We start from the raw sequence: 17269 nt of genomic DNA on the forward strand, positions 1-17269 counted from the left end.
CAAGCTAAAGCTGTCTCCTAGGTAAGGTTTCTTAATTCTACCTTTTGTGCCTGCAATCATTCAATACATTTTGATGCGGAAACTGTAGAGTCAGATTCTTTATCTTCTACAGTACATCTTCAGGCAGTATGAGATTCTGACAGGTGACAAGACAATGTTTGAAGGGATAGCTCTCTTTCTTGGATAGTGCAGGGAACTTTAAAAAAAAAAAAATGGAATTTCCATTAGATTCCATGGTCAAATATCCAGGAAGGACTATCTTAATGCTTATCTTAATGTTGGGGTTTTTTTTTTGTTTTATAAAATTGTGTCTAATCAGATCATTTAAATAACTGAAAATGCTTATCTTAATATCTTATCTTAATATCTTAATGTTGGGGTTTTTTTTTTGTTTTATAAAATTGTGTCTAATCAGATCATTTAAATAACTGAAAATGCTCAGAGTAGGCCTGCACAATTATCAGTGGGTTATATGTAAGAACAAATGTTAAAATCTTAACACACATCTTTATAATTGAACAAAAAAAATCCTGATATGTTTATATGATTTTTGCCTATATTCTGTTGTACCTTATGCAATGAGTGGTAGCTGATAGATGTTTTGATATAATTTCTGAACAAGCAATCCAGGTTTCCTTTTTTGAATATACTGAATATACTTTTTTGAATATATATATATGGCTTCATAGGTCACAGAAAAAGGACCTGATTGATCTGACACAGGTTCCCCTTTAGCATGCACATTCTATCTTTTGTCACATCATTTTAAATTTTATTCTTATATCACTTATTACTTTATTTATTGAATTGTTCTTTATCTATCTCCTTTTTTAATTATTTTTTAAATTAACATATAATGTATTATTAGCCCCAAGGGTTCAGGTCTGTGAATCATTAGGCTTACACACTTCACAGCAGTCACCATAACACATACCCTTCCCAATGTCCATAACCCAACCACCCTCTCCCTACCCCCTATCCCCAGCAACCCTTAGTTTGTTTTGTGAGATTTAGAGTCTCTTATGGTTTGTCTCCCTCCTGATCCCACCTTGTTTCATTTTTTCCTTCCCTACCCCAAGCCCCCCACTTTGCCTCTCAAATTCCTCATATCAGGAAGATAATATGATAATTATCTTTCTCCGATTGACTTACTTTGCTCTGCATAATACCCTCTAGTTCCATCCACGTTGTTGCAAATGGCAAGATTTCATTTCTTTTGATGGCTGCACAGTATTCCATTGTATATATATATACCACGTCTTCTTTATCCATTCATCTGTTGATGGACATCTAGGTTCTTTCCATAGTTTGGCTATTGTGGACATTGCTGCTGTAAACATTCAGGTGCATGTGCCCCTTCAGACCACTACATTTGTATCTTTAGCATAAATATCTCCTTTATTTTTTAAAAGGTTTTATTTATTCATTTGACAGTGAATGGGAGAGAGAGAACATAAGTATGGGGAGCAGGCAGAGGGAGTAAAAGGCTCCCCACTGAGCAGGGAGCCCAACTTTGGACTCTATCCCAGGACCCTGGGATCATGACCCAAGCACAAGGCAGATGCTTACTGACTAAGCTACCCAGGTGCCCTTACCTGTCTCCTTTAAACACACATTCCATATCAGCTGAATACATGGCTGTCTCCATCACCTTTGTATCCCATTATCTAGAACAACGCCTGACATTTAGAAGGCATTCAATATTCTATAGCACACTTTATTAATACCTCCTAGTGTAAGAAAGAATTATTGTGTTGACTAGATAGCAAATAAGGAAAACAACACATTTATCACTCATGTCTGCAATATATTGTAAAACTGTTCATTTCATTGTTTTCAGTCAATACTAGCATATGGCTTGTCTCTAGATAGCTTTGAAATGCATTATTTGAAATCTCAAAATTTTGAGAGATAAATGAGATATGTTTCTTTCTGAGAACTCATTCTTGTTGAACATAGCCTTCAATGCATGACTGATAATTTAACACTGCTAATGTGTTTTCCTATAGCTCATATAAAAATAATGCCATGACACCTATTTAAAATTATCCAGTTTCTTTTCCTTCCAACTTTTAATATTGTACTATATCTTTATTAAATTTTAAAGTCTAATATTTTATACATTAGGATTTTGTTGGATATACTGTTTCCACTTATTAATTTTACCAGTAGCATCAGTGTTCCGCAAATTAAGGTTTGCTAAATAGAGTTATACCACACTAATAAGCCCAAATCTCTTGGTCCTAATGTTTAATTCACTGCTTTTATTAGTATATTTCCAAGTAGAAGATTTAATTTATACATATTAAACTCTACCACACAGTGTCTTTCTCACAAAATCTTTCATTAACTGTGTCTCCCAGTATTGAATATTTTACCCATTTATCATACAAAATATCCCTGGCCATTATTACTTAGATAATAATTTGAGAAATTTTGTCCAATACATAAAAACTAAAACAAACAAAAAATAAAACAAACAAAATGCTTTCTTTTCTGTTAGAATATTCAATTCTTCTATTATTAGGGAATCCATTTAATTCACTTAAATCCTATGTTTTCTAGTAAATATTTCAGAATTTAGAATATTGTGCCATAACTTTTCCATTAGACATGATTATTTGCTAAAAGTAGCTCTTTTCACAAATAAAGGATTATTTGTTCTGCATGGAACAGAAGCCCTAACTCCTGGATAGGAAAGTTCAGGTTTTCACTGCTCATAAAACTCCCATGGAGGTACGCTTGTTTCCAATGGACTAATAATGAACTATGGAGGGAAAAGAAAAAGATCAACATTTATTGTACTTTTTTTTTCTAAATACTTGATGCTATCTAACTCCATGAGACACTTGTTTTAAAAGTGGGGTTTGAGGAGGAAGAAACAGTTTGTTGCAAAGGAAATTCCAGGAAGGGGCAAGTTATACAAATGTATAAACCCCCAATACTTGATATCAACTTGGATACCAACTCTGCAGGGCTAGGCAGACTGATATTGCTAACTACTACCATGAAATTTTATTGATGAGGTGGCCATTGATTAAAACCTTACATTAGAAGTCTCCTTGATTCATTTTCCAAAGTTATGTTTGGCATGCGCATCAGTGGTGGGGAATACTTAATGAGAACAAAGTCATATTCTCAGCAGAGAAAAGCTTAGACACAGTTTTGACAGGGAACACTAGTGCAGCTTTGGGGAGACTTCATAACAGATAATACAAGTCTCTACTTCTTAGTTATTCTGTATATATATATAAACATAAAACACCTTATAATAATCAAAAGGAAATCGATATAATATAGCTGTTTTTGTGTGTGTTTGTGTGTATATTTCTCTTGTAACCTTTAATTTTACTCTCTCCCTTTCACACACCTCATTTCTCCTCTCACAATTTATATTCATAATCTGTATTGAAGGTTCCTATGGGAAATGCAGGACAAAATCAGGAATTGTAAAACGTTGATCAATGTAATTTGAACAGTTATTATAAAGTAATATGATGACAATGAGATTATGTTCTAAAATACGATTAGCCAGCGATGAGTTCTAATATTTATAGACTGGAAGACCCAGAAAATAAGTAAGTTCAATGGTAACAAGGATTTTAATAAACTTGTTCAGTGCCTACCACTGCACTCGACTTCTATTAAATGGTCAGTAGGTGTAGACTAAGAAAATGGGTAAAAAGATGGCAAAACGCAGAAGAAAGGTGGTTTGTTTGGATATGTTTTAAAGACCTTACCTAAAGATTATTATTTCAGTTCAAGGATGCGTTTATTGAGCACCATATGCTGAGCACCATACCAAAACTTACATTTATAAATATGAATAAGCAAGGCCTCTTCATAGAGCTTGCACTCTACTGGAAAATCAAATGCCAAAATTTATCTTCAATGTATTTTGTCAGAGCTATGATGCAGATAAGTAGTGACTATGAATGTAAACAATGCATTAAGCCCAACCCAACTCAGTTGCAACATAATTGGATACAGAAATGGAGACATAGAGGTGGAAGGCTGGTAACTGGGAAAAATTATCTTAAAGGAGATTTTTTTAAAGAGAGATGTTAAGGATATCTTTGGAATTTTAAGTTAAAGCTGAAGAGTGAAGAAACGTCACTTATTCAAGAAAGTCTTCCGCTCCTTTACCCAACTGTACAAAATCCCCATTATTCCTGGTGCTGAGTATGTTTTTTTCACTGCCCTTATAATGACATTTTTTTTCTAAAAATGTTTTTTTTTTCCATTAGGTTGTAAGCTCCATGAAAGCATGGGCCGTGTCAGGCTTATTCACTATTTTATGCCTCGTGCCTGAAAATAAGTAGGTGTTCCACCAATATTTATAAGAAGGATGGAAGGAAGAATGAAGGGAGGAAATAAAGGGATACAAATTAAGAGACCAGTAGAAACTGTTTGGAGGGACTTGGGCCAGGGTGGCAAGGAAACCAAAACCATGCCATAAAACCCATTAAACCTTAAATGGTTTAATGTCTCCAGCCAATGACTGGAGACTCATTGGCTCTATTCAAATTAAGAAAAAGGAAAAGTGAAGTTTCTTGGAAAGAAGATTAGATTGAAAGTAAACTGATTGGGGCATAATCTTAGTTGTGTGGCTTGCTTAATCTGACATCTCCACTTCTCCATATTCTCAGCCAGAGGATGGTAACAGTCATGCCACCCTCCCAGAGTGGTGCGGAGAATGAAAGAGATGGCATGAAGGGAGTCCTGCCATGTGAAGAATTAGGCAGTAATCTGGAGGGAGATTAAATGAAAGGGCCACTGTGCTGAAGCCAGAAGGAGGAAGATTTTTGACTGCCATAGGGAAGACACTTCTAGTAACCTGAGCTACAATGATGAGCTTTGCCCCTCAGAAGACACAGACTTATCACCTCAGATGTTGTGTCTCTGGCCAGCAGACCACTGAGGATACTTTAAAGTGGGTCATGTTAAAAGAAGAGTAATTGTGCATTATATGATGCATAAGGTCTCTACCATTTCCTCAGACTATATTATTCTATCAACCTGTGACATGAATTGTAATCATACATGGTATAATTATTCACAAGAGCAATGTCCTATTTACCTAGAATACTGACAGCTAAAAAGCTTAGCAGCAATTTTATGGTAAAAACGTTCAGAAAGATAAACTATATATATAGTTCATTGTATTCTGAATTGCCAAAGAAAAATGAAACTAGATGTGGCATACTTTATATCTTATAATATTTTAATAGAAGAATAAATCCATTTTAATCAGAATACTGAAACAGAAAAGTCCCTTTCCTACCGTTCTAGGTTAGCAAGAATTTGGGGATTATGAAGAGATTTCCAATATTTGTATTTTGAAACTTAAAACATTACAAGATGATACACATTCCAAAGCTGATTATATGATAATCTAAATCTGATTTTTGACAGTCTATTTTCATAAATATTACTTCACTTTATTCAGTTGTGGTGGGTTTTCTTTAATAACATTTACTCTTTCAACATAGATCCCAAAAATGCTTTTATTGGGGAAAATAGTTTAAAATTGCTTAAATGATTACCTCATTTAAAGAATGATATTTTCTTCTTGCATAATAGAATCACTTTTTTTTTGTAGCTCTAAGCTTTTACCTCCATGACAGTAAAATTAAAGGGAAAGGAAGTAGGAGAACCTTGAAAGAACATATAGTACAATAATAATCATTTTAAAATCAAGTATAACAATGCAAGCTAGAATTACTAGAATCCCATGTATTATTACCTACCCAGGTATGCAACACAGGATAACTACTGGAGATTAATGTATGTTTACGTTCCAAACAATTACGTAGACATTTTCTAGAATAAAGGATATATGCTATGTCAAGTCACTTTTCTGCTTGTTAAAACTAAAAGTCAAGTGCCTTAATTTTCAATGACAGCTGTAAAATGACCAATTGCTATAAAAGTACATGATATGCTAGTCTAAAGATATAACATGAGCCATACTCTTTTAGATGAATAACTTAAGAAAAATACTTCAAATACTAGTAACTTTACTCAAGTAGTATTGTTACGGAAACACTATATTTTACCTTATCTTTATATAGTTGCTAAGTAAATAATACAAACACATGGATATTTTGATATTAACTGAAGAGAAACCAGAATAGGAGGGACAATATGGCTCCACCAAGATAATAAACTTTTAGTTTTTGCTCTTTGGGAAAATTAATGCCTTTAAGAGTATAGGTTTATTTCACTAATTCTCGCTGGGTTTAAAAGAGCATTTATTATCTTTTATTCAGAAGCCATGAATAAAAAAAGTGGTCCTCTTGAACTTGTAAGAGCTCAAGTTATAGCCTGATGTTATAACTAGGTAGACTCTCCTATTAAATGAAGATTCTAGTAATAGAATATTAAAGATTATTACTAATCAGAAGAACAAGGGAAGCATTCTTAAGGACAAACAACAGCTGATTCTATCACTGATGAAATTAAATTCCAGAAAGGCTTTAATGCTTCCTGTGACTAATGAAAGATGGCCAATCAAATCAGCAACTGCCAAAAACCCAGCAACACTGCACGTCGGGATTTCTTGTTTAAATTAAAACCTTTACTTGACTTCTCTGTTCACATGTAGCAACACACATTTAGCCAGTGTTCTTTATTACTTTATAAATGAGCCACTTCATTTTAAGTGGCATGTGTTTGTGCGAAAATATAGCATATACCATGCCCCAACTCCCTGACCTATTAAAGAGACAAACTGCATTCTTTTAAACTCAGATATCTCCATGAAAAATCTTTCCTTTCCTCAGAAAGACAAAAGGTTAGATCAGATATACAACATCAGAGGAGCATTATCTTGTCAAGTGGCTGGAATACATTAATATAGGGAGGAATTTTTCAGTTAAAATTTTAAGTATGGCTGAAGGAAAATCTTTATACCTGCTATTTATATTACTTTTGCCACATGGATAAAAATAAGAATAAATCTTGGTGAGTATTTCAAAGCATACTGGAAGAAATCCAATTTAATTAGGAAAAAACACTGCTCATTTGGGGTTTGGAAAAATAGGATTTTGAAATACATATAAACCATTATAAAATCCAGTTTGTGATTAATAAGCAATGAATTCTTCCTTGACAGATATGCACCATTGGTTATTTATTGAAGTTTCTTAGTTTATGCTTTACATGGCATTCTCTTCATTTTTAAAGAGTAAGTGTAAAATTATTTTCCTTGTTTACACCCATGTTCATTTTACTCTTAACAAGATAAGTAACAATGAGACTAGGATGCTTATGCATGAAATGTCTGAGGCTACAAGTATTGGTTAATTGGCTTCATCCTTCCCTTACATCAGGCTTAGCCAGAAAAGAGCCAGAATAAATATGATACGACCCAGAGTTATCCTTTGTAAAACATGGAAGTTCAACATGAAAGAAGAATATGTTGGGAACTGAAAGCTCTTTTCAGTGAATTCTGATCATTGGGGCCCTAAGGATGGCTTTCTTGCATAAATTACACCCCTAAATTACTGGGTTAATGTTCAAGGTTGGATTTTTTTGAAGGTCAGGTGAGAAGGATAACTAGAAAGTAATCTGAATACAGACTTATTCTCTATTTTTAATGCAATATGAAAAAATTTAAATATCCTTAAAACTATAAATTTTATCTCTCAGATTCAACAATTATCAAGAATTTACCACACTTATTTTTCTGGTTTTTTGAGGCTGAATTGGTGCAGTGTAAGCAATCCTACTCACTGCTCCTCCTCGTTAAAACTTTAGTAGACATCTCTAAAGTTATGAACATTTCATTAGATATACACACTGACATTAACTAAATTAACAGTAATTTCTTTTTTATTTTTTTATTTTTTTAACAGTAATTTCTTGATGTCATTTAACACTTAATCTATGTTCAGTTTTTTGAGGGGGAGGAGATGCTTCTATTGTCTAAAATAGACAAACAACAACAACAACAAAAAACTTCCAAGACTAAATAAGATCCCCAAAGCACAAACTTGAAAATGAAAAGCCAATGGATCTATTTATATAAAAGTTAAGAACTTCCCTTCAACAAGGGCACCATAGTATTATCTAATTCTTGCAACATCTGAAACTACCAAGATCCAAAAATATAAAAGTAAGCAAAAAAAGTACAAATTTCCACCACTAGAAAACCTACATTTTCTACACAGAAAAATTCTCAAATTCATTCATTTCATGCAGCTAACCTAAGGAGTAACCAAAAATTCTATCATGATATTAAAGAATATGGTCACTGTATTTATATGCCATGTTTTGATAGTTGATTGTGATCTCTCAACTATATTAAGAAAGGAAGATATCAGAAAGAGAGCAAAGGTTATATTACAAGTAAAATAAAGAGCTTGCTAGTGTTTTCCACCAGAACAGGATTCTCAGTGGAAATCCAACTTGACTTGTACCTTAGCTATCTTGCAATTTATTTCTTTTGATTAAATGATGAATTGAACAATGGTGGCAGCAAAAATATCAAACTCAAAAAAAAATAAAAAATAAAATAATAAAAAATAAAAAAAATATCAAACTCATTAAGCAGCTATATGTGTCAAACACCCACTAAGTGCATTACATAGACTCTCGCATTTAAACTGCACGCAATTATGTGGGGGAGGTGTTGTTTATTCCTTACTTTTACAGGTCAAAATCCTAGTTTTGACTAGGATTTTTTCACTAGAAGTTATGTAAATTAACTGAATTATCATCAATAAGAGGTCAGTTAGGATTAGAATGCAGGAATATGGCAGCAATCCATGCCCTTTTTGTTCTCCCTTTTATAGGATATTTTTGTTTACTTATCAATAACTAATAAAACTATACAGATCAAACTTCAAAAAACATTAAAATATGGTGGGGGGATGGATTCAGTAGGAGTAAGGAGTGCACCTGTGATGAGCACCAGATGAGGTAAGGAAATGCTGAATCACTATATTGTATACCTGAAACTAACATTAAACTGTTAACTAACTAGAATTAAAATAAAACTTAAAAAAAAAAAGATATTCCCTGAAAATACTTCCTTCAACTCTTGGTTTTCTTCCAACTTATTCCCATATCATTGTTTTTCTTTTTTGTTTATACTTCTAGATTTATGAATACCCAAGAGCCTCTATGCACATGTGTGTGCATGTGTGTATATTCTTTCTCCTCCCCTTTCTAATGCCAGGGCTAACATATTCTTCATCCTTTTTCATATCTTTCTAAAATACGTATCTTACATATATTTGCATATCAACACATTTTTCCAATTAATTTTGCAGTTATATATTACTCAATGAAATGAAATGAAATAGGTATATAGATATACCATAATTCAGTTAACCAGTTCCATCACAGTGAGAATTTAGATTTTTTTCAATCATTTTTTTAAAAACAGTGTTGCATATCATCTGGAATAGAGATGGAGCCTCTATCAGGTTGGATTCTTGAATGAATACGATAGCAGAAATATAAATCTGTCATGTGTGTCAATTCTTTGAGATTTGGAGTCATCTGTCACAATAGGAGCATAACTCAAGTTGTGGTATATTAACTGCACTGATGGCTCTCACTAATGCCCTCTCTGCAATCTTGCCCCTTGATTGGGCCCTACCACAAGAGTCTGAGTTGACTGTGTTAATTGTTCTGCTCAATTGGGCAATAAAAAATCTGACCCTGGCAGTGGCTTCACAGTAAACTTGCACATTTATACTTCTGTTGTATACCTGCTATTAGCATGAGATCATGTTTGGGTTACACTCTTACAGGATTGAAAACCATGTTCAGAAGAACTGACGCATCCCCGCCAGCACCATCCTAGACCAAGCAACTCCTGGCTGACTAAGTGACCAGATATGTATGAGCAAGGCCAAGTTTCCCAGTCATTACTAGAGCGGATCAGCGAAAACAACCAACCAATTAAAAGACTTGTGAGGGAAAAAAAAGACCACTAAATTTCGCATGGTGGTTATGTAACAATAGCTAACAGATACAGCACATCCAGACTAGTATATTAATTAATCCCTATTTCATTCAAACAAGCTATTGTTTGCTCCTCACTCATCCTTATAGAGTTTGAATTCTTTAAAAAGGTGTAACAAATGTGTATTTATTTTGTTAAAAATGTATCCAACCACAAAAATACAAATTTGTCTTAGTTTAGCCCTCATCATGATGAATCTATTTCAAGCACAGTATTGTCAACAAATTTCATCTCTATGACACCATCCCACTTTATTATGAGATAAATGAATAATCACCACAACTAAAGACTAGTTATTTCAATAACTGTGTAAAAAATACCACAATGAATTATTTAGGATTTTTTCCATTAATAAGAATGAAGAACGCATGTCTGAAAGAGAAAATGTAATATCAAGTGTTAGAACAATTGAATCTAATCCAGTTGGTGTTTATCCACTTGATGATGCTTGATAAAAAACTTGGGACTTGATTGATTTATGAATTCTTTACAGTGAAATGATCTTGAAACTCTGAATTTGAAAGGGATTGATGAAGGATATCATGGATCTGAAGAAATAAAGGCAAAAGAAAAATCATTACAGAAAATAATCTCACTTAGTTGCACGCAACTGTGAAAATGTCTTCTATGACAGTTGTTCTTGACCATTCAAAGTCATGCTGTATTAGAGTTTGATGAAAAATGGAAAGTATAAAATGTACATGTATACATATCCATCAGGTACTAATATAATTTATAATAGTGCAGAGATACTTATCCACCAATGGATGGAACCTAGATCAATAATTTTCTCCCCAAATTTAAGATAACTTCCTCACTAGAGAAGGGTATTTCCAGTTCACATTCTTTTGTGAAATCTAGCCTTTTGAATAGCATATGTCATCATGGAAGTGCATATAATTTTCTGGAGCTATAAAAATCCATAATGTGTGAAAAGAGACATTAAATGGAAGAAAACTGATAGACTTTCAAATATTTCAATTACTTAAAATATTTCTATTCAGTTACTTAGAATATGACTGTTTTGGGATCCTGATATTTTTTAACAGATATGTTGTGTTCATGTACCCACATGAACACAAGATTTTAACTGTAGTCAAAAGAGATGAAGAATGTTTCATTTTCCAAGAACCATACTTAAAACAATGGAAAAAGCCCTCTACAATGAATGCTCTTCAAGACAGAAATATGAAAGTTTTGCTTTACTAATGAAAAATAAGGTGATCTCAGTTTCTCTAAGGATTATCAAAGATTGAGGTCTTGTGAATTGTAGTTCATTTAATAATTTTAAGATTTCACATTCAAAATAAAATTAATCTCTGTAAGTCTCAAAAGTTTGAGGCCCTCTCTTATTTCTTCATGAATCATTGACCTAATCAACTAAACGGTCTATTCGTTCACTAAACATTGAAAACTAGTCACATTATGGAGATAAAGCCTAATAATAATTCTTGCTGACATTTAGGTGTGCTACAAAAATTTCACATATACTCATTCAATTCTCACTCCAAATCACAAGATGAGCACAGTTATTATCCTTATTTTAAAGAAGAGGAAACAAAAACCAGTCCAGTTAACACACAGCTGGGAAGAACTAGAGTATATAAAACCCAGAACCCCAAGCTCATTTTCTAAAACAGTTTTTGAAAGATGGCTTTCTTGGGGTGCTTGGGTGGCTCAGTGGGTTAAACCTCTGCCTTTGGCTCAGGTCAGGATCTCGGGGTACTGGGATCAAGCCCCACATTGGGCTCTCTGCTCAGAGGGAGCCTGCTTCCCCCTTTCTCTCTTTGCCTGCCTCTCTGCCTACTTGTGATCTCTGTCTGTCAAATACATAATAAAATCTTTAAAAAAAAAAGAAAGAAAGAAAGAAAGAAAGATGGCTTTTTTTTTTTTTTAAGATTTTACTTATTTGAGAGAGAGAGAGTGAGTGAGAGAGAGCACAAGCCAGAAGGGGAAGGGGGAGGAAAGGGAGGAGCAGATTCCCTGCTGAGCAGGGATCCCAATGGGGACTCCGCCGTCCCAGGACCCTGGGATCATGACCTGAGCTGAAAGCAGACACTTAGCCAACTGAGTCACCCAGGTACCTGAGAGATGGCTTTCTTAAGCAGCAGCTATCAGGTCTGAAATGAATTTCTATAAGGAGGCCCAGCATGGGTTAGAGATGAGGAGTAGTTTCATCTCTATCATCTTTTAGGTTATAGCTAAGGTATAATTTAAATTCATGATTAGGTAAGGTGGGACCTCTCTAGCACCTAGCATTTGAGCTGTAGTAGTACTTGGTATGTTGACAATCTGTTTTGAGGTTTCTAGTCATTCCCTCAACACTGGGTTATGATGATTGTGGGCTATGAGCTAACAGTCATCATACTAGATTTTCCACTGCTGTATTATCAACACCGAGCATTTTACTTTGCCCAAATAGGTGCTCAAATGTTTGCTGAAATCTAGAATGTGGGGTGAAAGTTTATACAAGATGATGTTTGTGACATATGGGATAGAAATTGGCATGGTGATTAAGGTAGCTGAAGAATATGCCACCTGCAAACTTTTTAGAAATAAATTCAGGGATATTAATTTATACAATAGATAGTTTCCTGAAAAGCAGCTTGAAAAATCACACCTTTTGCAGTCCAATTATATCTTCTATTGATTTACATTATCTACTCTGAGCTCTTAGCCTTCATTTTGGATTGATCTTCAGTTGGCTCAATTTACCTTTAATTGAACTCCTCTGTTACTTCCACTTCTAATTTACCTGCCCAGGTCTCAAGTAGTTAGTAATCCAAGCAACTACTACACAAAAAGAACTCCACTACTAATGTATATGATACATTATATGTATATGTATATGGTACAGTTATATATATGCACATATTTATAATATACAGCACCTAAGAGAAAAAATGATTTTTTCTAATAGTATTTTAATTTTACATATCAATGTTTTAAAAAGAGAGAGGTACTTCTTTTTCTATAGCAGTAGTCACTTTGGGAAAACAGTTTATTATGGAATAACTACAGTATTGAGTTACACTGTGATATAGAAATTATGAACCAACATTGTTCTTTAACAATGAATTTCATTTCACTTCAAATTAATTTTCACACTCTTTTCATCAGTTTTCTGTCTTTTCCATGGAAAGTAGTGCTCATTCACAGGTAGTTAATTGTAGTCCAGCACAATAATAAAAGGTGTGGCTAGCTTCAAATTCAATCTCAGCACTCACCGTAGTTGTATCTTTGGGCAAATTATTAAACTTCCTGGTCTCTAATCTTCATCACTAAAAGTTGCAACAAAAACAACACAGGATTTTTAAGAGGATAAACTACAATAATAATGGCAAACTGCTTTACACAATGTGTAGAACACAACAACTGTATTATTAATATTGTTTTTGTCATTACTTGTTTCATTAGCAAGTAAATGCTGCACATTTACCATTATTTCTGATTCAAGCTTTACTGTCTAAACAAATTTGCTGACTTTCAACAAGAAAATAAGAAAATCTGTTTGAAGTCTTTTATTGACTACATCTAAAATCTAATATTTTATAAAATAATGGTTCAATGATACTGAAATGAAATCTAACAATGGAAACTTGATTCTATTCACACAGCCAATGAGATTGTTGATTCACTCTCAAATTAAGCTCTGTATTTGATAGGATTATCATTAAAATCCATCATGTTTGTGACAATAAGACTCATATAGTTGGAAGGTAAGTGTGAGAAATGCTTTAAAGTATGAATTTGCTATAAATCATGAGAAGTACACTTGTGCTAAATATATGTGTGTGTATAATTACATCATTTGTGAATTGCACAGAAAGGTGACAAATATTTCTGATTCTCAAATCAAAGTTAATGATACTGAAAATGAGTATCTCTTCCATTCACCAGCAATACTGAATACTATATTACAAATATATGTAAGTATATACATACCTACCCTTATAAAAATATAAATTCTAGCTGAATAAGTTATTCTGTACATCAAGCTTTATTTCTGTTAATTAGTTCACTTATATCTAATTAATAGCTATGTTTAATCTATTCCATAGTTTGCTCTTGTAAGGTAAATTCAAAAGTAGTTGAATCTCCAGTACTCCCTTACTCTGAGCTACAATTAATTTGGTGGTTTTACAGAAGGATGGCTTCCAAAGACCAGGATGGCAGGTGTCCAATGTAATATAATTCCTATATTCTGAGGTTGGGTGAATGAAGAGCTGGAAGAGAAATACTCCAGTTTGCTAATAGAAATTTACTGTACCAGTTCTTCACCAATCAGATTGCCAATCTCACCTCATTAGTTTCCTAATTAAACTCTAAGTGTAATACATACACACAGATCATGTTTTTGAGCTACTGAAATATTATATTCATTTTCCAAAAGGCTAATCACATTAAATTACTGAATTCAGAAAAAATAAAAATCTATACCTACAATAATTCAAACTTGCCACCATGAACCCACTTTTTCAAATAATGAAGAAAAATCTGTCAAATAATATTATTATTCTTGGGAGGGTTTTTTTGTCCTATAATAATCAGATTTTAATTATGAAGTAAGCAGCAAAATGACAAATAGCCAGTAAAATCAAATTACTATCTTTTGCTCAGTCAGCTTTCTTCTTATTTCCTTTTTTGATTATCCTTAAAAAAGCAAAAATGATTTTTAAAAAATTCAAAGCAAGACACAATTAAATACAAATGCCAAGTGAAGAGTGTGATAAAAATTTTCAAGTCTATGGGCACAAAAGCTATTTCTGCAGTATCCTTGCAGGGTGATTTCTTAAGTGGGAGATAGCTCTGATTTGACAATGGTTCATAAAAGTATTTTCATCAATGGAAATACTGCAATGAGACAATGCTTCCTGACACTTAAAAACAAAGTCAGCATTCATTTCTCTGCACATGTAGGGAATGGTACCAGAGGCAGAAAAAAAAAGTCACTTTTTATTTAAATACAAGAAGAGTAGTTAAATGGAACAGACTTTGTTCTTGTTCTGGGAAGGAAAAGGTGGGATTCTTATGAGATGGATTGCATTTAGTGTTATAAGTATTAAAATAATGCAAAAATATTTTTAAATTGATAGAATAACAGATAAATTAATCAGTAAGGTAGACATGGAGGGAGGCTTAGCATTGAGGGCAAAAAGGGCCACTGTCAAAAACGACCCTGAAAACCATGGTCATTGAAAATAATCTGTGAAGGCCTTGGTGTACATGTGATTCCTTCCAGAGCAAATGAAGTTGTGTTGGAGACTTGGAGGAAGAGATGTTCTAGAAGTAAACGTACATGAGTCAGCATTCTAAATTCTGTATAGATTGATGCTTTGCATAAAGCAAATGAATTTTCCTTTCATATAACTTGGTAAATGCAGAAATATTTTCTACCAAAACCACAATCTCCTAAAGTGGTAGCTATAATAGATAAAGCAATACTTCAAGGTAGATTTAAACTTTTTAATGATGGATTTGTGCTATCTTGTTGGAAATGGACTATTCTTGAGATTCTTTGTTTCTGTCATTGCTATAAGTAAACTTTTTACTTTAGAATAGATTCAGATTTACAGAAAGGTTGAGAAGACAGTATATAAAATTCTCATATACCCCACATGAGTTTTACCTATCACTAACATCTTATATTACTATAGCTCATTTGCCACAGTTAAGGAGCCAATATCAAGACACTGCTACCAAAGTACCTGCTTTATTTAGAATTCCTTAGTTTCTACCTAAAGACATCTTTTTTATTCCAGGATCCTATCTCAGATACCACATTCTACTTAATATTCATGTCTCCTTAATCTCTTTATTATGACAGCTTCTAAGACTTTTCTTATTTGTCATGACCTTGACAGATTTGAGGAATTTTGGTCAGGTATTTTGTAGAGTATCTTCAGTTTTGACTTGTCTGATTTTTTTTCATGATTATGCTGAGGTTATGGGTTTTTAGAAGGAAGACAACAAAGGTGAAGTACCATTTTCATCACATCATATCAAGAGAACATACTATCTACAGGACTTACCACTTGGCCAAGTGTTCACAATTACCCACTTGTTACATTCTGCATTGTCTTGACCAGATTTTTGTCAGACTTCTCTGCTCCCCATGAACCCCTGAACTTTGCTTGTTCCCAAGCCTGAGCAAGCACTAAAATGCAGAATGTGCCCCGTTATTAGCTTTTTCCTGAAAATTGGCTAACTACGATAAGACATATTTCCTATCAAACCATACTGGTCATTTTCTCCCTCGTTTGCCCAACGCATTAGTTTCCTATGGCTGCCACAACAAAACACTACAGGCTGGGTGGCTTAAACAATAGAAATTAATTTCTCACAGTTATAAAGGCTAGAAGTCAAAGATCAAGGTGTTGGCAGGTTTGGTTCCTTCTGAGGCTTCTTTTCTCAGGTTGCAGATAGCCTTACAGTTGTCTTCACGCTGTCTTCACAGGACCTTTCCTCTGGGTGTGTGCACTGCCAGTGTCTCTTAGTGTGTCCAAATTTCTTCTTCATAGAAGAATACCCATCAGATTGCCTTAGGACCATCCATCTGACATCATTTCACCTTCATTACCTCTTTAAAGGCCCTATCTTTTAAGGTCTTAGGGGTTAGGGCTTCAACTGTAGAACAGCTTCTACTGTCTAGTTCTGAGAAACTTGCAAATTTCCGAGATTATAGCAACTTCCCCATTACAAATCTTTTTGAATAAAGTTTCTCCTTGTCTAAGTCTGGATTTGTTTTTATTTGACATGCTGCAGATATTGACTTTGACCACCTGGCTGAGGTGGTGTAGTATTGAGGTAGTTTTACATATACATTAATACTTTTATAAGATTTCATTGACTCTCTCAACTGTGTTACACTGATGGGGCAGAAAGAACACTTTCATTTAAACAAGGAATTTACACAGGTTAGCTTATAGATTTTTCTTCGCTATAAAAATCACCCCCCTCTTCCAGAGGATACTCTATGGAATGCAGTCATTAGCAGCATCCAACACTTAAGGAGTAGAGAGTCATGCTTCCCCTCCTTCGAGGTACATTATTTATATAAATTATTTGGAATTCTTCTGTATAGGAGATTTGTCCATCCTCCTATTTATGTATTTTTTCAATCATTTATTTACATCAGAATGGAATATGAATAATTTTCATACCTTGTGTTATAATCCAAAACAGTTGCAGTGTGGGAAATCCATCAGTAACCAACTGATTCCTGTTTCTTAACATGATGGCAGCTGAGAATTGTGGCTACTGTAACCCTGTCAAAGCTAAGAGGTAGTA

The sequence above is a fragment of the Martes martes genome (assembly GCF_963455335.1).
Source record: "Martes martes genome assembly, chromosome: 5".
In the NCBI taxonomy this organism is placed as follows: Eukaryota; Metazoa; Chordata; class Mammalia; order Carnivora; family Mustelidae; genus Martes; species Martes martes.